This window comes from Ailuropoda melanoleuca, chromosome 9 (genome assembly GCF_002007445.2).
Source record: "Ailuropoda melanoleuca isolate Jingjing chromosome 9, ASM200744v2, whole genome shotgun sequence".
Classification (NCBI taxonomy): domain Eukaryota; kingdom Metazoa; phylum Chordata; class Mammalia; order Carnivora; family Ursidae; genus Ailuropoda; species Ailuropoda melanoleuca.
Genome location: NC_048226.1, coordinates 22,013,522 through 22,041,109, shown reverse-complemented (window position 1 = coordinate 22,041,109; position 27,588 = coordinate 22,013,522). Strand labels below are relative to the sequence as shown.

The following is a 27,588-nucleotide window of genomic DNA, read 5'->3' as shown; positions in this document are numbered from 1 at the left end:
GGGGCACCTGGGTGGCACAGGTGGTTAAGCAGCTGACTCAGTTTTGGCTCAGGTCATGATCCCAGGGTCGTAGGATAGAACCCCACATGGGGTTCTGCACTCAGCACAGAGTCTGCTTGGGATTCTCGCTCCCCTCTACATTTGCCCCTCTCCTGTCTCTCTCTCTTTCTCATAAACAAATAAATCTTTAAAAAAAAAGGAAAGACGGGGCTCCTGGGTGGCTCAGTCGTTAAGTGTCTGCCTTCGGCTCAGGGCATGATCCCGGTGTTCTGGGATCTAGCCCACATCGGGCTCCTCCGCTGGGAGCCTGCTTCTCCCTCTCCCACTCCCCCTGCTTATGTTCCCTCTCTCGCTGGCTGTCTCTCTCTCTCTCAAATAAATAAATAAAACCTTGAAAGAAAGAAAGAAAGAAAGAAAGAAAGAAAGAAAGAAAAAAAGAAAGAAAGAAAGAGGAGAAAATTACATCAATAGGATGACAGAATAGCAGTAGTTCTCTGCCTTTATCCCCTGACAGATCAATTTTGATAATCCCCATGGACAAGAATACCTTTGTAAGAGTCAGATTGTCTAGCAGAGAAATTCTGGCACACTGTTGGAGCAAAAACTCCCTGGGCATAGATACACTGAGCAAGGTAAGAGGAACAGTCTCACTTTGCCCACATCACCCCTCCCCCAAAGCAGAGAGCTCAGTGCCAAGAGAGGCCTCTTCAGTCAATGATTTCTCCCACAGAGAAAATAAGAGCATATGAGTAACTGACAGGTTATACAAGATGCTTCCCAAGAAGACCATTTTTTCTTGCCTCACCCAGATTATTGAGGTGATTTACAATGCTGAAGGGTTGAGAGAGACTGGGAGCACAAGACCCAGGCTTGGAACTCATCAAAGAATGCTACTAACTGCTTCTTGGTTCTTCCTACTAACCAATTTGTGGAGTCGTTTAGGCCACCCATGAGCCACTGGGAGCATCTCACCTGCAGAACCTCGAAACTGTCTCACAGGAACTGCCAACACTTTGTACACTTCATCCCAGCCACATATTTCTGTCCAGCCAACCAGCATATACTCATTGTGAATGGCAAGTGGAAACCAACTGCAGACAGATATCAAGCAAGTCCAGAAAGCCAGCTCAACTCTATGGAATTGGAAGAAGGCTTGCAAACTTGAGCATTCCAGGGCACTACCCTGGGGGAAGCAAAAAGAAGACTTTCAGTAGTTAGCATGGCTTTGTGGGATTATGGGAAGGCATATGATCTCAAGAATTTCCCAAGAGGGAACAAGAAGTCTAGAGTGGGAATAACCATAGAAAAGATATGAGAAAGCCTCAAAATCCTTAGACTTGTGAAGTTATATCTCAAAGCCAATCAGTAAAGACTAGAGGGGGTAATTGTTTCTTTGGATGAGGAGACAATAATGCCAGACTTCCAAGAGCACACACACACACAAATCAGAGAGACATGACACCACCAAAAGAACACAATAATTTCCTAGTTACTGACTTCAAAGAAATGGGGATCTATGAATTTCCTAAAAGAATTCAAAATAATTGCTGTAAGGAACCTCAGAGAGCTACAAGAGAACATAGATCAACAACTCAATGAAATCAAAAACAACACATGAGTAAAACAAGAGGTCAAACAGAAAGAAATAAAAATAGGAAACATGGAGTTAAAGAATACAATGAATAAAATGAAAAATGCCACATAAAGCATCAACATTAGACTTGGTCAAGTAGAAAAAAGAATTTGTAGACTCAAAGATAGGTCATTTTAAATTATCTAATTGGAGATAAAGAAGAAAATAAAAGAATGAAGAAAACTTATGTGAATTATAAGACACTATTGAGAGAAACAGTATTTGCATTTTAGGGGTCCCAGCAGGGGCAGAAAGCTTATTTTATAAAAATGTCTGAAAACTTCCCAAATCTGGGGAAAGTTATGGACATCCAGGTACATGAAGCTAATAGGTCTCCATACAGATTCAACACAAAAAGGACTTCACTGAGACACAATATTATCAAAATATCAAAAATCAAAGATAAAGAGAGAATTTTGGAAGCAGCAGAGAAGAGAAGAAAACCACGATAAGGCTATAAGTGGATTTCATAGCAGAAATCTTGCAGGACAAGAAAGAGTGAAATGATACATTTAAGGTGTTGAAAGAAAAAAACTGCCAACCAAGTATACTTATTTGGCAAAGCTATGCTTCAAAAATGAGGGAGAAATAAAGATTTTTTTGAGATAAATAAAAATGGAGAGATAAATCACCATAGGACCTTCTGTATGAGAAATGCTAAGGGGAGCACTTCAAGCTGAAATGAAAGGATGCTAATAAGTTACATGAAAACATATGAAAGTATAAAACACACAGATAAAGGGAAATATATAGTCATATTCAAAATACTCGATTAGTATAATTGTGATATATAAATCACTTAACCGTAGTATAAGGAAAAAATCTAAAAAAAAAGAGAAAAGATTCAAGCATATCACTACAGCAAATCAAAAGGACAATAGCAAGAGAGAAAGAAAGGAACAAAAACACTACAAATCACCCAGAAAACAATGAACAAAATAGCAATAGTAAGTGTTTACCTATCAATAATTACTTAAATAGAAATGGATCAAATCTCCAATCAACTGATATAGAGTGGCTAAATGGATGACATGATGCAACTCCATGCAGCCTAGAAGAGACTTGTTTCAGCTCTAAGGACAACACAGACTGAATGTGAAGGGATGAAGAAAGATATTCCATGCAAATTGAAACCATAAGAGAGCAGAGGTAGCCATACTTACATCAGACAAAATAGACTTTAAGTCAAAAACTGTAACAAGACACATAGAAGATCAAGCACTAACGGAATATTTTCCAGGGTATATTCTATATTAACCACAAACCAACTCTTAGCTAATTTAAGAAGATTTAAATCACATCAAGTATCTTTTCCAACCACAATGTTATAAAATAAAAATGTCAATAAAAGGAAGAAAGCTGAAAAATTCACAAATATATGCAAATTAAACAATACAGTCCTAAATAACCAATGGGTAAAAAAAAAAAAAANAGAAAGCTGAAAAATTCACAAATATATGCAAATTAAACAATACAGTCCTAAACAACCAATGGGTAAAAAAAAAAAAAGAATCAAAAGTGAAATAAAAAAAAATTCCTTGAGACAAATAAAAAAGGAAAGACAACATGCCAAAATTTATGGGATGCAACAAAAACCCTTCTAAAAGGGAGATTTATAATGATAAAGGCCTATGTTGAGGAATAAGAAAGATCTCCAGTAAACAACCTCACGTTACACTTTAGTGAACTAGAAAAAGAATATATGAAGCCCAAAGTTAGTAGGAAGTAAATAACAAAGATCGGAGTGGAAATAAATGAAATTGAGACCAAACAAAGACAATAAGAAAGACCATTGAAACTAAGGGCTGGTTTTTTTAAACAAATAAACAAAATTGACAAATCTTCCATAAACTAAGAAATAANTATGAAGCCCAAAGTTAGTAGGAAGTAAATAACAAAGATCAGAGTGGAAATAAATGAAATTGAGACCAAACAAAGACAATAAGAAAGATCATTGAAACTAAGGGCTGGTTTTTTTAAACAAATAAACAAAATTGACAAATCTTCCATAAACTAAGAAATAAAAGAGATAAGATTCAAATGTATAAAATTAGAAATGAAATAGGAGACATTACAACTGATACCCAAAAATATGATAGATAGATAAGAGGTTACCATGAACAATGACATGTCAACAAACTGGACAACCTGGAAGAAATGGATAAATTCCTAGAAACATATAACCAACTAAGACTGAAACATGAATACAAATCTGAATAAGCCTATAATAAATAAGGAGATCGAATCAGTAATCAAATTCTTCCAACAAAGGACCAAATGGCTTCACTGATGAATTCTATCAATCATTTAATGAAAAATTATTGCCAATCTTTCTCAAACATTTAAAAAAATTGAGAAGTAGAGAACATTCTCAAACTCACTTTATAAGACCAATGTTACTCTGATACCAAAGCCAGCCAGACAAGCACACTACAAGAAAATAAAATTGTAGACCAATATTCTTGACGAACATAGATGCAAAAATTCTCAAAAAAAATACTAATAAACAGAATTCAACAGCATTTTGAGAGACTTATATACTATGATCAAGTGGGATATAACCCAGGGTTGCAAGGCTTTCAACATATGCAAATCAATTAAAAATGCACCATATTAAGAGAATGAAAGGTAAAAATATATGATCATCTCAATAGATGTAGAAAAAGCATGTGACAAAATTCAACATCCTATCGTGATAAAAACTCTCAACACATTAGGTGTAGAAGGAATGTCCCTTAATACAATAAAGTCCATATACAACAAACCCCCAGCCAAAATCATACATGATGGTGAAAACCTGAAAACATTCCCTTTAGGATTAGGAACAAGACAGGATGTTCACTCTTGCCACTTGTATCTACATAGTACTAGAAGCCCTGGCCAAAACAATTAAGCAAGGGGTAAAAACCCATATGTCCATATAGAAAGGAAGAAATATAATTATGTCTGTTTGTATATGATGTAATATTATATAGAGAAAACCCTAAAGACTCCACCAAAAAAAAAAGTCTTTTTAAAGATTTTACCCATTCATTTGAGAGAGAGTGAGAGAGAGCATGCACACACCAGCAGAGGGAAGAGGCAGACGGAGAGGAAGAAACAGGCTCCCTAGGGAGCCTGATGCAGGCCCAATCCCAGGGTCCTGGGATCACAACCTGAGCCAAAAGCAGATGCTCAACCAACTGAACCACCCAGGTGCCCCCTCAAAAACCTTTAAGAACCAATAAATGAATTGAATAAAGTTGCACGATCCAAAAATTACACAAAAATTAATTGTTTCTATACACTAAAAACAAACCATGTGAGAAAGATTAAGACAATCCTGTTTACAATAACATCAAAATCATAAAATACTTAGGAATATATTTAACCAAGGAGGTGAAAGATATGTACACCTCAAAGTATAAGACATTGGTGAAAGAAATTGAAGAAAACAAATAAATGAACAATATTCTGTATTTGTGGATTGGAAGGATTACTTTGTTAAAATATCCATCATACCCAAAACAATCTACAAATTAAATGCAAGTCCTATCAAGAATCCAATGGCATTTGTCACAGAAATAGAAAAAAAACAAACCTGAAATTCATATCAAACCACAAAAGACTCCAAATAGCCAAAGCAATCTTAAGAGGAGCAAAAGTGGATGCATCAAACTTCCTTTTAAAAACTATATGATATAGTTTAGACTAATTAGACTAATCAAAGCAGTATGGTACTGGCATAAAAAGAGACACATAGATCAATGGAACAGTTTAAAAAGCTCAGAAATGAATCCATGCACATACAGTCACTGGTCTTTGACAAGGGTGTCAAGAACACAATGGGGAAGGGATAGTCTTTTCAATACAGAGTACTGGAAAAACTGGATATCCATATGCAAATGAATGACCCTGGACCTCTACCTTACACCAGAAGTCATAAAACATCTAGAAATAAACAGTGGAAAAGTACTTTGACATTGGTCTTGTGAATGATTTTTTGGATACCACATCAAAAGCACTGGCAACAAAAACGAAATCAAGGAAATACAAAACACTAAAAACCTTCACAGCAAAGGAGATCATCAACAAAATACAAAAATAACCTACAGAATGGAAGAAAATATAGGCAAGCCATATATCTGATAAGGGATCAATATCTAAAATATGTAAGGAACTCATAAAATCCTTAGCAAAAATAATTAATAATAATAATCCAATTAAAAAGGGGGCAAAGGATCTAAATGACATGTTTTCAAAGAAGACATTCAGATGGCCAACAGCACAAGAATACACTCAAATCACTGATCATCAAGGAAATACAAATCAAAACCACAATAAGATATCACCTCACACCTGTTAGAATGGTTATTCTCAAAAAGACAAGAAATAACAGTGTTGGCAAGCGTGGAGAGAAATGGGGACCCTTGTGCACTATTGGTAGAAATGCAAATTGGTGCAGCCATTATTCTGAGTCTATATCTGAAGGAAATAAAATCAATATCTCAAAGAGATCTTCACTCCCATGATTATTGCAGCATTATTGACAATAACTAGGATATGGAAATGACCTAAGTGGCTATTGATAGATGAATGAAGAAAGAAAATGAGATAAATATTGTGACATATACACATATAAATATTATATAATTATATATAATATATAATATAGCATTATATTATATGTGATTATATACAATCATATTATATAATAAACATAAAATACTAATATGTATGAAATATTAATCAATATTAATATAAGAAAGAAGGAAATCCTACCATTTGAAAACATAGATGAAACTGGAAGGCATTACTCTAAGTGAAATAAACCAGACAGAGGAAGATAAATAATGAACGGCATTAGTTATATGTGGAATATATATTTACATTTATATTTTATTATATATATTTATATATGTATATGTCAAGCTCAGGAGCAGATTGTTAAATGTTGGTTATCAGGGACTGGACAAGGGAGAGGGGATAGTGGAATGGTGGTCAAGGGACATAAACTTTCAGAGTAAGTTGAGGATGTAATGTACAGCACGGTGACTATACTTAATAAAACTGTATTATACATTTGAAATTTGCTAAGAGAGTAGATCTTAAGCATTCTCACCACACACATACATGCACACACAGTATGTGAAGTGGGGTGATGGATGTGTTAACTTGATTGTGGTAATCATTTTACAATGTGACATGGTATGACAGTTTATGCTTTAAATATGTATGATTTCATTTGTCAATTATATCTCAATAAAACTATAAAAAGATAAAGAAGAAAAAGATAAAATTATAAAAAGGAAAAAAGAGAGTACCTTCTTAATTAAAGAGATATATTAACTAAAATGTAATGTATGAATGTAGATAGTTTTCTGGTTTTAATGGAAGTTGTAAAAGTCATTTTTGAAGCAACAGAAAAATTTGAATATGGACTGTGTATTAGATAATATTAGTGAATTACCTTGAATTTTCTTTTTTTAATTATGAGATTATGTGATTACAAGATTTTTCTGACGGTTTAACAACATAAAAATAACACAATAAAATACAACACAAATGTTTACGACTGCTCATTGTAATGTTTATCTAGTATATGGTTTATCAATGTACTATTCTTCCAACTTTATTGCATGTTTGAAAATTCATATTATGAAAGTTAAAAAGCAGAAAAACCATACAAAGATGAAAGAGGGACTTTGAGTTGTCACTGGAGCAGGATTCCACTTATGAATAGTATCTGTCAGAGAAGTCATGAGGGAATTTCTCCACTGACTAAAAATTGGCAATGCTGCTAAGGTCCTGTACATCCCTAGAGGTCTATAATTCCATGATAATATATCATGTTGCTACAAAACAGTTTGGTTTAAGGGAAGATTAAATGAGATAATATCTGTGTCTGGCACAAGTATTTTATTTATGGGAAAAAGATGTCCTGTATTAATGGAACTGTTTCAGGTACAGAAAGATATTATGCTGGGTAACAGGAATATCCACTGTGATCTTAGTATGTCTATAGCATCATTGCTGGACAGAAGGAAGGATTTTATTATTTCCTGCATGCTTTTCCATAAAGGCACATATCATATTGGACAGTGCATCTCTAGAAAGTAGAGAATGATATGATACAATGCATCTCCGATCTTTAAAAAAAAAAAGTCCTAACACTACTGGGTTTTAAATAAATGTAACCTTGTTTTCATTCAGGTATAACTTTGATTATCAAAACTCAGAAATAATAAAGAAGCAGCATTTTAGATTTTGGAAGTCAGAAAATCCTGGGGGTAGTCCTTATTAGAAGACTGCAGACTCCAAGGGAGTTATGCCTGGGGCTGCCAGCTAAGAAAATCAATGAGCTAGAACTCTTAACCAGTCTCAGACGTGTTTTCTGACCTGGACCTGACTGAAGGGCACTTTCTGAATGTGATTTCAAAAGGAATAGAGTCGGGTGCTTCTTAAGTGCCAGGACTTGTGCACAGCATTTTTTTTTTTGTAGATATCTCATTTAATCCTTACAACAATCCTCCGAGTTGAAAATGTAGGGTTTTCTACTAGGAGTATCTGAAATAAGAATCACCTCATGTAAAATAATGGAAAAGTGTCTTTCTTAGGAAGAGAGTGAAGATTCTAAAAAGGATTCATTTGGGGGTGTACAGCTAATTGGAAACTTAGTCCTTGATGCAGAATGCTTTTCAGAAATTGAACCCTTCTGATGACCGGATAGACTCATTTTTGCCTTTATGAGACGTTAATAATTTAAGTGACCCTAGTGAGTTTGCAAGTATTATGACTCCAATTCTTTATACACAAAATATGGATTTGAACAATGAAAACTGACAATTCCTCCTCTACATTAAGTTTGAGTTCCTTAACTTCACATTCAGTTTTGAATGAGTAATACGAATATGTGCATAGCCTGTGATGCAGAAAGNTGGATTTGAACAATGAAAACTGACAATTCCTCCTCTACATTGAGTTCCTTAACTTCACATTCAGTTTTGAATGAGTAATACGAATATGTGCATAGCCTGTGATGCAGAAAGGGGAAACTCAGGTAGAAATAAGAGCTGTAACTCCTTAAAAACCTGAATTAATAGCATGTGTGCTCTTAGTTCTGTTGTAGATCTAGAATACTCTTGCAGATAAGGAGTATGAATGAACCACTTCCTAAGAGTTAGGCAGAACTTACTGTTTTATATAGCATCAAGTGATCTTTCCTGGGTGTCTAAAAGTTACAACCCCAAGGTCATGAATGAAGTGGAGAAAATCTAGTAGCTACAGACACTGGAGATGGTCTACAATCTTCTTTGAATTGGTTCGCTATTTTAAAGTCTGTACCAAGCACTACAAATCTTGAATTAAATGAGGAAATTAATTTTACTGACCCTTTTGAAATAAGGAGAAATAGAAATCTTTCAGAGGATTATGTGAGATTTCAGATAAACACAGAATAATTTATGAATGAAGATGAACTAGAAATGGGAAAAATTCTAATGGCTTGGAATACTTTGTTATCTGGTATGGGAAAAAAAAACAACAACAAACCATCATGTTGAATTTTGTGCCAGGGATGACCAAATCTCTTATCAGAGAGTCAGGAATTGCCATTACCTGCTGAAATGGCTTTTCAGCCCAATGAATTAGTTTCCCCTGTAGGTATTGATTCAGGGTCTTTAACAGTTGAGAATAATGTGGCTCACAGATCTGAGTCTAGAAAAAGTGATTCATAAAAAATTAAAAGAATCTGTAATGTCTGGAAGGCTTCTTTTTATAAACAACTCCTTTTGTGTCCGTTTTGTTACCTTTACTCCAAGAAAATCTAGTGCATTATATGATATAATCCTATTGAATTTTGATTTTGAGAGTGAATTAACTTTTCCCAGTTAACTGGGTGCTGATTTCCCCCCCCCTTCTTTCCAGGGTTTTAGATTATTTCCAGACCGGCCAAATTACATGATTAGTGATGGAACTCAGTGTGATTTTTTATAGTTTTTGAGGATAAAAACAACAGCAATGAGTTTTCTACTCCTTATGTAAAAGACAGCAATGCTGACTGATGGTTTTAGAAGCAGTTTTTTTTTAATGCAGAACTATAATAAATGGAGAGATAATACAGATATAGCCATGCCCTATAATTTTATTTAGTTTTATTTATTTACTTAGATTTACTAAGAATGATTTGCCTACAATTATACAAAGGGATATAATTTGTAGATAAAAATAATATAAATATTTACCAATGCACCCATGCCCTGCCGATTCCCTGGTCTGTATTTGTCTTTAGAGCAACAAAAACAGAACTGTCCTATGACAAGTGTATGCCAGATCCTCCCCTGGTTGGGCATATTGATCTTGAGAGTTCTGAACAAACATCATCTCAGAAAAAAAGAAAACAAAAGATTACTGGAGATTTTAGCAACCCTTTTTATGCTGCTGTTACTGGATCATTGGAATACTCAAACTTAAAAAAGTGTCACTTGATCATTCTCTGTATTTGAGTCTGTTTCGTTGTTTATTTACCTTGTCTCTTTGAACAAACTGGTGGTTGCCAGAAGGGAACGGGTGGGGAGATGGGTGAAATAAAGAGTATTAAGAGGTACAGACTTCCCATATTAAAAAAAAAAGTCACAGAGATGATAAGTACAGTACAGGGAACATGGTCAATAATATTTTAATAATGCTATATGGTGACTACTATATGGCAAGCACTGAGTAATGTATAGAATCATTGAATAAATATGTTGTACACCTGAAGCTAATATAACATTGCATGTTAATTATACTTCAGTTTAAAAAAAAATGTCACTCAGAGAAGTGCTGTCAGAAGAAATTGCCTTACAGAAAAAGTAGGATTTGAAAAGGAAACCAATTATGTTGATACAGGATTGTGTCACCAAANAAACCAATTATGTTGATAAAGGATTGTGTCACCAAACTAAAAAGAAGCAGCTCTTCAAGATATGTGTAGCCATTAACCAAATTTCTGGTAGACATTTTCAAGGACCATAACTATTTCTTAGGATACACAGTGCAATTTTTAAACTGTGTTCTTGAAAGAGACCCTATAAAAACCATTATAGTACAAGAGTTTATCACTAAAATATGTCACTTCTGCATAGAAGTCTAAAGAGAAAAACGGAAAGAAAGAGATTGAAATTATACCTACTGGATCATTTCGCTGAGGAGGATGGCTACCGGGCAGTGGCTTTCCAGCACCCGGAGAAGAGAGGATGGAGCAGCAGAACAGCAAAGCCAAAGAAGCTCATTGAATGGGGAATGTGGGGGAGGCAGGGGTGCTGCCACATTTTATGCCCACCAGGGAAGTCCCCAGAAGCAGACAAGTGGAGTCATTTGCCTGCTACTGCAGAGTTCTTTGAGAAAGGTAATGCCTCCTTGCTGTGACGCAATGTTTCAGACATCCATGGGCTGCACGGGGACAAAGACAGAGAACACTGCATGTTAGTGTTGCAGCAAGAAACTGAAGAATTTAAGAAGAATGGTGGTAATCCCTACCTCTCCATGATTACAGGGGGAGGAAAACATAGCCATGGAGTAGTCATTGGCATTGAGCCAGTCACCAGTAAATTCCTCCCAGCCACAGCTTCAGGCCCTCCAAAATTAGACCGCATTGCTTGAAAGTCATACTGAAGTAAAAGAAACTTCCTTGGGGCGCCTGGGTGGCACAGCGGTTAAGCGTCTGCCTTCGGCTCAGGGCGTGATCCCGGCTTTATGGGATCGAGCCCCACATCAGGCTCCTCCACTGTGAGCCTGCTTCTTCCTCTCCCACTCCCCCTGCTTGTGTTCCCTTTCTCGCTGGCTGTCTCTGTCTCTGTCGAATAAATAAATAAAATCTTTAAAAAAAAAAAAAACTTCCTTGACTTAGAAATGTAAAGAATTTAGTAGAGAAACAAGTCCAGAATACATCTACATCCTGAAAAGCTTTTTATGACTTCATGTTATATATGACAAATTTTATCAACATTGTCCTTAACACTGAGCAATTGATTTGTATGGTCCAAATGGTGAAACTGTTTTCAGTAAATGAATGAATGAACTGTGAGACTACTCATTAAAATGTAATATTGCAGCTATCAGTTGGGGAATACATTATAAAAATTTTAGCCAGTATATGAGAAACAAAATGTTATTTGTACTATAAATAAAAAGTGATTCTGCTGTCAACTCTGTTTTTATTGAAATTTTTTTATAATTTGTTTTTTTTTAATTTCTTATAAAACCATTTGCAAATTATATACTTAGTTTAATAAAATGCTTCAGTCACCCTTTTGCCCCCCTGCCAAATGGCTATTTACATGAATGCCAAATAAGCATTAAATTGTCCTTGAAGACCAGAAGTTTGCTTGGTCAGCCAATCTGCTTCCTTAAGTTCTGCTGACTTAACAGGGTCTTCCACAGCCACCCCTGAAAGGGTTTAGAGGTGTGTGTTAGTTTCCTAGGACTTTTGTATCACAAACTGAGTCCCTTAAACAACAAAAACTTACTGTCTCACAGCTCTGGAGGCTAGAAGTCCAAATTCAAGATGTCAGCAGGGTTGGTTCCTTCTAAGATCTCTGAGGAAGAATCCATTCTATGCCTCTCTCCTTGACTGTCTTCCCTCAGTGTCTCTTCACACTGTCTTCCCTCCAAATGTACATAGCTTTGTGTCCAAATTTCCCCATTATATAAGGACAAAGAGTCATATTGGATTAGGATCCTTCCAAAGACCTCATTTTTCATTCTTATCTCCAAATAAGGTCACATTCTGATGTACTAGGGGTTAGGACATTAACATAAGAATTTGAGGGGGATGCAAAATCCAACCTATAACAGGGTAGATTCCCCTTCTGGGAGCTGTTCTACCCCTATCATCCCAGGCAAAGTACCAGGATCAGAAGCTGAGGAATCAAGGTCCCTTATTTGCCAGGCTTGGGTTTTCTCTCTTGCAATGCAATTCCCCTGAAAGTCCTACTGGCTGCTGGTTGAATACATCAAGAACCTCTTATATTCAATAATTAAGGCCAATCTTTTTGCATGAAAGTCTTTATGTGTGCACCTTCCTTCATGGTATTTCTAGCTACAAGTATGTCTCTGTCCATGTGCCATGCTCCAGATGAATGAATTCTACCCTGTCCTCTATCTCTATCTACAAGGAAGGAAGTATCAGCTTCCACTTGCTCAGTAGTCACTCTGCGGCAGGCTGTGTGTTAAGTTCTTATAGAAAATGTTTTCCTTTTGTCTTCCTTATAAGTCTAGGAGGTTGGTAATGGTATTTTTTTTCTGTTTCATATACAAGAACACTAAGTAATAAAGAAATTGATTTGCTCAAGGTATGTGTTTAACCTTTCATCAAATGGAATATAATATCCATCATATTTTTCATTTAGTAGAGACAAAATATCCCAGATTACAAAAGGGGAGGAGTGCTAAAAGAACAGAGAAGTTAGAGAGGAATTTCATGAGTCTCCAGGATCGAGACCAACTGCCATGTTTAAAAATAAAGAGTATTCCATGTTCCCAGTAACATTATTCACAGTAGCCAAAAGGAGGAAGCAACTCAAATGCCCATCAATTGATGAACAAAATTTGGTATATGCACAATGGAATATTAGTCTTAAACAGGAAGGAAATTCTGACACCTGCTACAACATGGATGAAACTTGTGAACACTGTGTTAAGTGAAATAAACCAGACACAAAAGGACAAATACTGCATGGTTCCACCTGCATGATGTTCCTAGAATCGTCAAGGTCATTGAACATGGAAAATAGAATGGTGATTTCCAGGGGCCAGGAGGAGTGGGGGACTACTGCTTAATGAGTACAGAGTTTCAGATTAAGAAGATGAAAGGGTTTTAGAGATGGATGGTGGTGATGTTTGCAAAACAATGTGGTTGTACTAAATGCCTTTGAACTGTACACTAACAGACAGTTAAGGTAGTAAATTTTATGTGTATTTTACCACTATTAAAAATTATTTTTAAAAAAAGAAAAAAGAGTACTGTTTCCAACTCATACACCTAAAACAATTTTGAATCTGTATTTCCCTACAATGGTGTAAAAAGGTCTTCTGATCAATCACTCAGAAAGGTCTACAGGGAATTCTGAATTTATACAGGAAATACTAACCTTGAGACAGAAGCAGGGTTTCTTTGTGCATCTTCAGTAAACACTTTGGTAACACATCCTTGTTTCACTTAAAGGATGGTTTTAGAATCCATTGGTTGGTGTGGGATTGGCACATGCATGCACACTCCTGAAGAACAGCTTTAAGTAGTGAGCTCTGGGACTTCTCACTACAGTTAAGTTCTTTTTGTTTTGTTTTGTTTTTAAACCAGGCTCTGCACAGGTGAGTCTAAGCAAGGCAGGTGGTGATAGGTAATGGAAATGGGCAAGGGAACATCCACTGACTCAGCCCTAACCATAAAAAGAAAAGGTGCTTAGATTAAGGAGATAGCTAGTCCTGGAGAGGCTCACTCCCTAACAAAGAATGGGACAGAGGGAGGGCCTAGGCACACCTAGAAAAAGGCTTCCCATCAACTACTTCTTTCTCTCCCAGACCTTCTGCTGTGACCACCAAAGTTTAGCCCTCATAAATTTTTGTCTGGTTTATTCCTCATGGGTCTCTTCCTTTCAGTCTTAAAACATTCCAGTCCTCTACAAATTGAAGTCAGGGTGATGATTATAAAATGTAAATTGAATTACACTATCCTTCCACTTAAACTCCTCCCTATCTCCCACTTTGCTGTGGGACATGACTGAAACCCAATGAATTCTGTCAAGATCTGCCCCTTGCCTATTCATCTAGCCTCTGCTCTTACCAGTCATCACCCTGACATAGACTCACACACAATTTATAGTCTGCAGCCCTGGCAAATGGAACTCTGCCAGCCTGCACCCCAGGCTCCTCCCCTTTCTCCCACCAGCCACTTTAAGCTCAGCCATGTATCTTTCCTTTGCTGAGACTCCCTTAAAGGCTGCAGTTAAGTTTCTCTACTTACTTTGGTCCTTGAAGTTCACCGATTGGTTATGACCTCCAACTGTCCAGCTCTGGAAGGAGAGCTCCTTGAGGGTTGGCCCAACTTCTTTATTTCTAAACTTCCTACCCTTGGCATGGTGCCTACTTCTTCATGGGATTCAATAAACAGTGCATGTTAAAAGCATTGTGCTAAGTATTTTTGTCTCTCATTTAACCCATACAAAGCCCCATTGATTTTCATTGTGCACAAGGCTCAAATCCATCGCTCTAGGTGTCCTTGCAAGGTGCTATAATGGTGCATTGCACGGGCATGTTTTTAGAAGAACATAGGATATGTCAAGGACTTTTCAACATTCATTATCTATTAGGAATCTGAATGAACCCCCTGTGGGACTTTTCAGATAGGTTTTACCTCATGTTCCTCTATCTAATTGGATAAGGAGTCAATAAGGTTTAAAGGAAATTGCCAAATTGGGGGAGTAACAGGATTTAGAAGTTAGGGAAGGGGCTTAGGTATTGCAGAGACAAGAAGATGATCAAATTTAGTGTTTTCCCATGACAATATTAATAATTGCATTTATGATCTGCAATCTTTCTTTACTTTTTATATTTAAACAGAACAACGGCAACAGAGAATATTTTGTCATGATGATGATGATTATAATTACTATTACCATTCAAACTTGCAGAGGGCTGTTTTCTATCATGTCCTAGCTCTATCATTTGACTGCAACATAAGTAAGTGGCATTGGGTGAGTTCTTTTGTCCTCCAACACCAATACTTCATGGGGGATTAATCCAAAGGAAGATTTGTTGTTGTTCATTTGTTTCCAATAATGAGCACAAACTCCCTGCCACATTTAAATAAAAGCCCAATTACATCTCCATAGCCACAAGTGCTATTACCTTTTTGTCTGACTATAAAAGTTAATGAGTTTCCTATTGCTTTACAAAGTTTAGAAATAAAATTCTTCTGATAGAGGCTGCATAAAGTAAGGTCCACTCTGCTTTGCTTTTTTTTTTTTTTTTGGAGGGATCCAGGACTTTAATTATTTTACCCTATATTGCTTCTTACTTTAGAATGTGGTCTTTTTTGCATTTCTCCCCTCCTTTTTGGACATAAGTATAAAAAGAGCATTACATATAACTAAGAAGCACTGAAGAAAATTGCATCAAATCAGTTGAAGAGAAAAGTATGTTTTTATGGGCTACATGTTTTTGGAGGAGATACACAAGGCTGACAGCCTAATAAAAAATTAATACTGTGTGCTCACCCACTTGCTGGGGGATCTCAAGGTCTCCTGCAACAAGGTGCGCCTGGGAACTGCCAGGACAGATTCTCAATTATTAATTACCAACTGACCTCTGTATTAAGGCCTCAGTTCATCAGTCTCATAGTTGTGAACTGATTTTATTTCTCCCTGCAGAATTTGATTTTTTTGAGAATTCAGTTATTCTAGGGAAAAGAAAGTAAATAACTATCTCTAGAGATTTAGATTTTTTTCTTCATATTTTGAGAATTACTCTAAAAGCAAATGATAGAGTTTATATTTTTCACAGTACCTTTATTGCAGCCAGTTCATCTTCCAGAAGAGGAAGCTGAGGCCTGGAACCAATGCCAGGTGGCCATGTGCAAGTCTGGGTATAAATGACTAGTGAACTTCAAGGACCACAGTAAGCAGAGAAATTTAGTGCCTGTTTATTTGACTATAAAACTAAGATTTAATTCTTCTTTTAAAAGTGGGTCAGATTAGTTTAGTGTTCTTGATTTCTTCTAATCTTATTCATTTTATGTAGGGGGAAACTCAAGGATGAGGACCAGAATTTATTGATTATAAAACATAAACTGACATCTATTTAAAGATGACTTCTCTTACTATTACTCTTCTTCAACACTCACCAAAAATATATATAAACAACAGCAAAAAAAAATAGGAAAAAAATAGTCATCTTATCATCTTATATAGAGAACAAGAGGTATCCATTCTATAAAACAGGAACACAGTTACAATTTTATTTTTTTTCCTTAAGATATATTTACTTATTTTAGAGCAAGAGAGAGTGCACGAGCAGGAGGAGGGGCAGAGAGAGGGAGAGAGAATCTGAACCAGACTCCGCATTCAGGATGGAGCCTGACACGGGGCTTGATCTCACAACCATGAGATCATGACCTGAGCTGAAACCAAGAGTTGGATGCTTAACTGACTAAACCACCCAGGTGCCCCCATAGTTACAATTTTAAAGAAAAAATGTTGTTTTTCCTTTTCCTTTATTTTTAAAAAGATTTTATTTATTTATTTGTGAGGGAGAGAGAATGAGCAACAGGGAGGGGAAGAGGGACACAGAGAAGCAGACTCCCTGTTGAGCAGGAGGCCCAATGCAGGATCAATCTGAGGACCCAGAGATCATGACCAGAGGTGAAGGCAGACACTTAACTGACTGAGCCACACAGGTACCCCAAAGGAAAAGTTTGACATCTTGACTGGAGCTAGAGAGTACATGAAAAGTTGTCCTCTGTCTTCTGAGACCCCAAGCCAGCCTAGCCATGTTCCTAAAAGGGAGAGTGCATGGTCCATCTCTGAGTTCCAGTCTTCAGATGCTTTCACCATTGGAAGAGAGCCAGAGATGTACAGGACACAAAGGGTGGGCAGCAGCAATTGCCAATGTCAAGTTGGAGAGCCTGGGAAGGACTTGAGAGGCTAAACCTGGTGTGTGTGAGGGAGGAGTGGTAGGGGGCTGGGAGGAAGATCCTCCGGGCAAAAATACATAAGTCAATAATAGCAGGTTTTATTGAAGGATATTCAAGAACAAATGCAAGTGAAAACAGTAGCCAGGACCCCTAACCCACTTCCTGACACGTTCCCACTGCCACCTTCTCTACTACTAGCTGAACAAGGCAGGGCTACTGCCTGTTCTCTTCAGAGATGAGTCATACAGAGATAAGCAGCCCGAGCCAATGGATGAAAATTACCATCAAGCAGCCAATCAGCTGCATCCTTTGATGGAGGGAGAAAAGACAAGGCGAGGACATATCAAAGACATACATCACAAGGGCCATTATCCAAGGAAGCAGAGAGGAATTCTGACCAAAGTTTTCTGTTCCTGACAAAAATATTATGTGTAGCAGACAGCATGCTGTGTCCTTGAAATAAGGGCTCCTGTAAAATTTAGAATGTTCACATAACAAGCTAGGTGTCAGTGGGAGAGGATGTGAACGGTTTTGGAGTTCAGAGGTTGGAAAAGAGGAAGAACACTGCAGAAATGAAAAATCTGTATGAAGCAACTAAAAGAGATTTTAAAAAAAATACGAGGTAGATGATACAATCAGGTCTTAGCAGACAGACCTGGGGTAAATCTCATTAAGTATGAAGACCTAGAGAATTTTGAAAATGCTTTTAGAAAAATTATGGCAGAGAAGCAAAATATGCGAGGGTGATGCACATGTCACCCTGTTGCTTTAAACCTCCCAGCCTCCCAGTCCATACTTCTGGCCTTGGGGGGGCAAGCCAGCGCTCTGCTCATCCTCATTGCTGTGTGCCTCTTCTTGGATGAAGCTGTTTTACTGGCATTGGCCTCCCTGCTCTCTCTGCCTGCTAATATCCTTTGCTTTCCAAATATTTTCTTGAAGCGTTTTCTCTGTGAAATCTTCCCCCTGAATTCCGACCCCCATGCCTTCCACAGAGGCAGTGAAAACAGCTCATCTCAAAGTTCCCTTCCTGCTATGGGTCAGTGGCCAGAAGCAGAGTTGCTTTTGACCTCCCTGCCACCCCTGACTGACCCCTGAGCCCAGAGAATATCATTCCCCAGGAGAGACGGCATTTTCTGCTCTGACATTTTCTTAACCTGCTTCATGTCAGGGCACCAGTCTCTCTCCACACTGATCAATGGCCTGGCCATTGTGGCTCCGATCTAGAAAGAAAACAAGTTCAGTTTCATTTCAGACAAAGGAGGGCTCCTTATGATGAAGAAAGGTGTCATCCTCAGTGAAGATCTACCAGTCATGAAAATCTGCACCTAACTACACAATATCAACATCTAGTAAACAAAAGCTATATATTTTTGTTTCCATAACTGCAGCCCATTTTAGACTTTCCTAAAGAATTTATGTTTATATCACTTTTAATAAAATCAAGAATTTTCCCTTAAAAAAAAAAAGAAAACAAAAGCTATAGAAAATATAGGAAAGACTGGTAGGGGACTTGAATGCTTTGCACTTGGTCCTTAAGAGGGCTGCGTTGCCACCAAAAAGACTAGAAAACATAAACCACATAATTGACCAGGTGAATTATTGATCGAGTAAATTATTATTATTATTTTTTTGAGGGAGAGAGCATGCAAGTGGTGGGGGAGGGGCAGAGATAGAAGGAAAGAGAGAATCTTTTTTTTTTTTTTTAAAGATTTTATTTATTTATTTGACAGAGATAGAGACAGCCAGCGAGAGAGGGAACACAAAGGGGGAGTGGGAGAGGAAGAAGCAGGCTCATAGCAGAGGAGCCTGATGTGGGGCTCGAACCCATAACGCCGGGATCACGCCCTGAGCCGAAGGCAGACGCTTAACTGCTGTGCCACCCAGGTGCCCCGGAAAGAGAGAATCTTAAGCAAGCTCCACACCCAGCACAGAGCCTGACACAGGGCTTGATCTCATGACCCTGAGATCATGACTTGAGCCAAAATCAAGAGTCTGATGCTCAACTGACTGAGCCACTCAGGTACCCCTATGTAAATTATTATTATTAATCAATGTGGAGTTTGGAATTTGTATACATAGTGAGTTGTACTCTATATTACATATATAAGTATCAGGTGAATTATACCACATATGCCTATTTATATGTATGTATATGTATAAACACATATATAATTCATTGATAGATACATATACAAACATATACTTATGTGTGTGAGGCATGTGTGTACACACATATGTATACTCAGACTAGGAAGAATGTACCATCATTCTTCCACACTCACACTATAGAGAATATAGCATCATTATTCCAAGTGACCAAACATACACAAAATTTGACGATGTATTAAGCCACAAAATAAAACTCAATAAATTCCAAAAAGTAAAAGAAAAAAGGACAAAACATTTTCTTAACCTGTTACTGTGAAACTAAAATCTTACAGCAAAGATATCAAATATGAATATCAGAAACTGGAAATAAAATTTCTTGGATTAAAAAAATAAATGAAAACCAGTATGATACAATATAAAGAAAATGATAATGAAACATATATATCAGGCATTATGAGATCCAGCTAGAACAATGCACAGGGTCGTATTCATGAAATACAACAAAATTAATTGGAGCAGAAAGAAGCCAATAGTAAGGTTAAAAGATTTTTAAAAATAATAAAATAGAAATAGGAAAATTGTAGAACCAAATTCCAGAATCAGATTATTAAAACTAATTGGTTTTAGTTAATATAATCAAGGGAGGGAAAAAAGTTTTTTAATACCAAAAAAGAGAACATTAATAAAAAAACTAATTGGCTCAATTTCATAAAAACATATGGAAAGGGGCACCTGGGTGGCTCAGTTGGTTAAATTCTGACTCTTGATTTTGCCTCAGGTCCTGATCTTCAGGTCATGACCTTAGCGTCCTGAGATTCCACCCAGAATTGAGCTCCACGCTGAGCATGGAGCCTGCTTAAGATTCTCTCTCTCTGTCTCCCTCTGCTCCTCCTCCTGACTCTCTTTCTCTTTCTCTCCCGCTCTAAAAAAATTTAAAAATATAAATAAATAAATAAATAAATAAATAAATAAATAAATAAATAAAATATGGAAGAACCTGAATGAACAAGATGATGTCCTAAGAAATTCTTGGAAAAATGCCAAAAATGATCTCAGGGGAAATTGAAAATTCAAACAGAATAATTTTCATAGAAAAGTTAGAAAAATTTATCAGTAAGTTATTCAAACACCAGGCCCAAATACATGGAGAAAACTTTACCAAATCTTTAAAAACTGCATAAATGCTATATTTAAGCCACTCAAATCACAGTAAAAGGACATTTTCTTAATGAAACAAACAAAATTTATAATTATCTCAACCAGATAGCACAAAAAGATACATATCCATCTTTATTATAAATATTAATGTAAATGTCCAAAAGAAAATATTAGAAACAGAAGCCAGAAGCATAGCATTATTCCAGCAATACCAGAATGGTTTAATGCTGCAAAACCTATTTATCTAATTTGTTGTATATTCAAATGATGTATTATATTAAATAAAAAATGAAAAAAGTCATCTCTACAAATTCCAAAAATATATTTTAATAACATTTGCCATTTATTCTTGGCTTTAAAAATGGACTTTTTTTTTNTATTTATCTAATTTGTTGTATATTCAAATGATGTATTATATTAAATAAAAAATGAAAAAAGTCATCTCTACAAATTCCAAAAATATATTTTAATAACATTTACCATTTATTCTTGGTTTTAAAAATGGACTTTTTATTTTTTTAATTTTTTATCTTATAATAATATTTTTTATTATATTATGTTAGTCACCATACAGTACATGCCTAGTTTTTGATGTAAAGTTCCATGATTCATTACTTGCGTATAACACCCGGTGCCACCATGCAGTATGTGCCCTCCTTATTACCAATCACCAGCCTATCCCATTCCCCCACCTCCCTCTCCTCTGAAGCCCTCAGTTTGTTTCCCAGAGTCCATAGTCTCTCATGGTTCAATTATCATATGGTTTCACTCATTTATGGAACATAAGAAGTAGGAAGATTGATAGGAGAAGAAAGGGAAGAAGAAAGGGGGGTAAAGAGAAGGGGGACTGAACCATGAAAAATGGACTTTTTAAAGAAATCATGACTGATGAAATATATATATATATCAACCTCAAATCCATTATTATTATTATAATGATAGAACACTGAAGCATTCCCTTTAAGGGCAGGACCTAGATTAGGATATCAAGCACCATTACTGCTATTAAGCATTGCTATAGGGGCAATAGCTGAAAAATTCAGGAAGAAAGAAGACATATGGAAACAGGAAAGGACGAGGTAAAGTTATATTTGATTGCAATTACTGTGATTGTATAGCTGGATAGCCTAAGAGAATCAACTAATGTAAGACAAATAAAAAGAATGTGACAAAGAAACTGGCTAAGATATATATATATAATCTCCATCTGCACACAACAATTATAAGTGATAACAATGACAACAGAAAAAATTATCCAGCATTCAAATAAGAAATCTATAAGACCTTTATGAGGAGAATTGTAAAGTGCTTTTGAGGGACTTAAAAGAACTCTGAAAGTGAAACAAATGGAAAACCATACAGTGATGTTGTATTGAAAGAGACAGTAATCGGATGTCAATTATATTATGCTGTATTTGAGATACAGTAAAAATACCAATAGGATTTTTCCTTTGGAACCAGACAAGCTGATTCTAGATTTTAAAGAGGAAAATGGAAAAGAAAAGTAGTTAGGAAAATTCTGGATATGAAAAATGATGAGGGTGGAAAACCCTCATTAAACTATATTATAAATATACACTTAATAAAAAAGTATGCTACTGGTACATAAATCAAGAAATCAGAACAGAATGAAAAGTCCATAAATACAGCACAATATGTAAAGATATTTAGTCGGTTGTTATGGCAACATTTTAAATAAGTAAGAAAAAAATATTCTTCAAAATCTGATGTTGGCAATTAGTATCTATATGGAAAAAAAAATTTAGAGCCCTAGCGGACATGGCACACAAATAAACCCTAAATAGCCTAAGTCTCATATCCTAAGAGAGAAAACATAAAAATACTAGAAAAGCAATGACATTTTCCATTAAGAAGTAGAATAGAGAAGGCATCTTAAACACAACACCCAAAGCTATGAAAGTATTGATAAATTTGATGTTGAAATGAATATGATAAATTGTTTAAAAATAGATAATTAAAAAGAGAAATGAAAAACAGAAGTGTAATATTTGCAACTTATATGACCATAAAAGATGATATAATATATAAAGAGTGCCTGTAAATCAATGAGAACAAAGACCAAATCCCCAATAAAAGTGAACAAAAGATAATAAAACATTAAAGCACATAGTAAAAGAACACAAGAACAACTACTGTGCTTCTTTGTCAGGTAAAGATGCAGACTAAAACCAATAATATACAGTTTTTGCTTATCAGATTTGATAAACAATTGAAGTTCTGGTTTATACGTTGCTGGTAGGAGGGCAATTTGGCATAATCATTATAAGAAACAATAAGTTTCCGTCTTACCAGAATTTGAAAGTTCACACTCTTTGGCTAACACATCTACTTTTAATAAACTCACACCTGACTGAATGAAGTATGAACATGATTATTCTTTGCAACATCGTAACAGAAACATATCCATGATGCATATATACCCATCATTAGAGAGCTGCTTGCTTAAAGAGCAGTGGATCCATGTGAGTTAATATGAAACAAATTAAAAGAAGAACAAAGCTTTATATATACTGCAAAGGAATGAAACAAGTGAAAAACAAAGTGATAAGGTGCAAAACAATGTATCTGTTGTGAGCACACATGCTTATAAATTTGAAGACCCAAGAAACCAACCTCAGATGTTGCTTCCTGGGAAAAGAACACGCTGGGAAACAGATGGGGAGGATGACCTTTTCACTACCGACTTGATTTTTTTTTGTTTTAACTTACACCATGCAAATGGTTTTCAGTTTAAAATTAAAAAGTAAAATGTCTATTGGAAAACTGTGGAGAAAAATACAAGAAATATGATAAATGCCCACAATTCTTGGGGTTTATGACCATCTTTCACTAGTTCTGCTGTATCTGCTGCTGTTTATTTCTCAATATACATGAGTCTGTCATAGTAATGCATGAAGAGAAGAGAATCTCCAACAGGAGGCCCAGAGATTGAAGAATCAGGTATGTGAAGGGACAAAAGAACATGGGAAGAAATGAGGACAGAAGTGAGGCCAGAGGACCATGAGCAGGAGATAACTTGGCACCTATCTCAGGGTACCCAGGCAGGGTACCCAGCCGCACCGAAAATTTTGGAATTTGCCTAAAAGTAACTGAAGTATTCTAAGCAGCATAGTGACAAAGTCAGATTTAGTTTTTAAAGTCCATTCTTAATGGAAAAAAACAAACAAACAACAGACTGGGGGGAATATTTACAATATGGGCAAGAAAAATATTTGATAACCAAGAAAAAAAATTGAATTCTGGAAACAAGTTGAATAGAAGACATAAATGAGCAATTCAGAGAAAAAGACATATAACTGACAAATAAACATCGAAAGGCCTAAAATTTCATGTGCCACCTTGACATCTTTGAACCTCATGGGACCCCAAATGTCTAACTGTGGGTTCCCCTGCTTTCCCCAGACATGCCCCCCACCCAGTGGGAAAGGCTCCTAACCAGGCTAATTCCCATTTCAGCTGGACCAGATGCACTCCACCTGTTCCTCACCCTATTGGTCTTCACTTCCCTGCCAGCCCATGAAATTATTCAAACAAGTCAATTGCAACCTCCAAAAAGCCTGTCTCCCACAGCCCCCCTGCTATTCACTCTGTTCCCAAGTGCAACTCCATGTGGACCTGTGGGGTATTTGGTGTCTTCCTCCCCAAGACCATAAGCATATGTGAATAATGACCTGCTGAGAATCTCCTCTGCCCAGTGTCAGGTGTCATCTGTCTCATCCTATTTTGGACAGAAGATCACTCCTTCATCAAGAGTATATAGGAGGTGATCAGAACCATTACTTCATTTGTAATTAGAGAAACATTTACTAAAACAACAACTACATGGAATTTTTCACCCAACAGATTCACAAAATTATGAGCAATTGATAGTAACCTGTGTTGGCAAGAGTTTGGATGGGCATATAAATTTGATGTTTTATTTTTTCTTGTGGTATCCATTAATATATACATATCTGTGACCTCTAATTTGCCTTCTGTGTATCTTGTAGAAACTTTTATTTAGATGCACTGTTGATAACAGAGAAAAAAATGGATAGGTCTTAGAGCTCCACCAGTAGTATAATAGTTTGATGAACTTTGATACAACCACCTATATTTAATTCTTGTGGATTGGCTCAGTCATCATCATTTCCAAATGTTTTACATGGTTCCCTGTACTACAGAGACTGGAAAGCTCAAAACTGTATATGCTAAGTTCCCTTGATTACAAGCTTAATTTAGGTCTGCAAATTAAATGTGCTCATGTGTGATTTGACTTTGTCTCTATGTTAAGTGAGATAGAGGCAGCATGAAGCACCATTAAAAATATTTCATTTTTAGAACATTATTAGATTTATAGAAACAATTGAGAAGATAGTATAAGCTCCCACAATACCCTTATATTCAATCTCTTACATTTGTTACAATTAAAGAACCAATATTATTATTATTATTTCTTCTCCTCCTTCTTCTCCTTCTCCTCCTACCTCTCCTTCTCCTCATTCTTCCTCTTCTCCTTCCCCTTCCCCTTCTTACCCTTTTCCTTCTTCTTCTTCTCCTCCTCCCCCTCCCCTCCTCCTCCTCCTTCTTCTTCTTACTATTACTATTACTACTAAAGTCTATAGTTTACTGATATTTCCTCAGTTTTTACAGAATGTCTTTTTTCTTTTTCAGGAACTGCCAAAGTTTTAGTGTTTAATATTTAAAAGCATGACTGACCAAGGTCCAAGATGTGGAGTTACCATGTTCAAGAAACTGGGGGGATAATTACTCTATAGATTAACTATATAATATGTGGTAAGAAGAACGCACACTTCAGAATAGAAAACCTGTCTACACTTAGCAGTTGCTTCAAAAATCCATTCAGTCTTCCCTGCTTATAAAAATGGTGTTCTGGACTTCAGTGCAAATTAATCACCTTCAGCTCTTTGGTGTGGCAGAAATCTTGTTTTCACTCTCCAGCTCTTCCACCCCAGCCTGTGTCATGAGGTCTGCAATGTTTTTCTCCAGGTGATCAATGCAACTGTTCATGTCATCAATTCTTCCAATGATCTGGTCAGACATGGTTTGAAATTTATCTTGCGTCTGTTGCAGGACTGTCTGCAACACCAAGGTGAGATCCTGCATGGTCTTGGGGTCAGTCTCAGCCATCTCCCCAGTTTCCAGCTTGGAAGTGAATTCCAGAATGCCTTTTTCTGTTTTAGAATTTTGTTCAGGATCCCACTTTACATTTACTTGTCATTTTTCCTTGGGCTTTTTCTTGGCTTGTGGCATAATTCTCAGACTTTCCTTGATTTAATGATCTTGACGGATTTGAGGAGCATTGGTCAATTATATTATAGGATGTCCCTCAAATGGAATTTGTCTGAATTTCTTTTTAATGATTATACTGGGGTGGTAGGTTTTTGGGAGGAAAACCACAGAGGTAAAATGCCATATTCATCACTTCATATCACGGATGCATACCATCAACATTACCTATCACTGTCAGTGTTGACCTCAATCACCAGGCTGGGGTAGTTTGTCAGGTTTCTCCACTGTAACGTTTCTCTCTCTTGCCCACTTTTCATACTGTACTATTTGGAATGAAGTCACTGTAAATAGCTGATACTTAAGAGTGGGGATTAAGCACACCAGAATGGTTTCTCCATTCTAAAAATCCCCTCTGCTTCATCTATTCAACCCCTCCACACTTCTGAGCCCGTGACAATCACTGATCTTTTTATTAACTCTATAATTTTTCATTTTCCAGAATGTTATAAATCGGTATCATATGATATTTAACCCTCTCAGTTTGGCTTTTTAAATGTAGCAATATGCATTTGAAGTCCATCGATGCCTTTTCTTGGCTTGAAAGCTCATTTCTTTTTATTGTTAAAATAATACATACACCTGGTTTTGATACAAAGACAATGTTGATCTCAGAATGAGTTAGGAAGTGTTACCTCTGCTTATTTTCTGGAAGAGAATGTAGAGGTTGGATATCTCTTTCTTAAATGTTTGAGAGAATTCATCTGTGAAGCATATTTGGTTCTGCTGCTCTCTTTTTTGAAAGATTACTAGTTATTGATGTAATTTATTTAATAAATAGACTTTTTATGCTGTGATTTTGGTAGCGTGTATCTTTCAAATAAGTGGTCCATTTCATCCAAATTATCAAATTCGTGGGTATAGAGTTGTTCATATTTCTTTACAATTTTTTTTAAATATCCAAGGGATCAGCACTTTTAACTTTTTTTTTTTTTTTGAAAGGCAGACTGCCACATGCAATGCCTCATTTGGATGTGTCTGGAATCTTGGAAGCTTGACTACTCTACTGTTCTACAAATGGACCTTGAGAGCTTGTCTGGAGGTTCTAGCAGGGGAGCACAGTTCCTCCTATACCTTGACTGAGGAAAATGGTCCTCCTGTATGGGGGAAGGTTGTTCTCTTGGGCACTCAACTTCAGGAAGACCTGTGAGGGAGGAAGGGGATACCCACCTCACCAGCCAGACCAAACAAATCAACACCGGTGATCAATGAAGTGACAGATATCACAGTCAGATCACCGTCACGTCCTTAACTAACTGTTAATTACTGATATTGGTAATTTTTGTCTTCTATTGTTTCTTGTTTTGCCCTGCTAGAGTTTTATCAATTATATTGATATTTTCAAAGAATCAATTTTTGATTTGTTGATTTTTTCTCTATCGTTTTCCTGTTTTCACATCCATTGATTTCTGTTTTGATTTTATTTCTTTTCTTTTGCCTGCTTGAGGCCTAAATGGCTCTTCTGTCTGTATTCTTATGGTGAAAGATTAAATTATTCGTTTAGATCTTCTTTTCTAATAAATACATTTAATGCTGTAAGTTTTCCTCTGACCATTGCTTTTACTGCATCTCATGCGATGTTATAATTTATATTTTCATTTTTTTAAAGATTTTATTTATTTGACAGAGAGTGAGAAAGCAAGCATAAACAGGGGGAACAGCAGACAGAGGGAGAGGGAGAAACAGGCTTCCCTCTGAGCAGGGAGCCCAAAGTAGGGCTCGATCCCAG

At 36.4% G+C, this 27,588-nt stretch overlaps 1 non-coding gene and 1 pseudogene across 1 annotated transcript; one reads left to right on the top strand and one right to left on the bottom strand.

Moving 5' to 3' along the window:
- LOC117803859 overlaps positions 1 to 11,254 on the top strand; it is a 34,519-nt pseudogene extending 23,265 nt beyond the window's left edge.
- A 14,215-nt stretch (positions 11,255 to 25,469) lies between these two features.
- Positions 25,470 to 25,700, bottom strand: LOC100469543. Its single transcript, XR_002144574.1, has one exon. It is a non-coding gene; the product is annotated as a heat shock factor-binding protein 1 (transcript).
- Between the last annotated feature and the right edge of the window lie 1,888 nt (positions 25,701 to 27,588).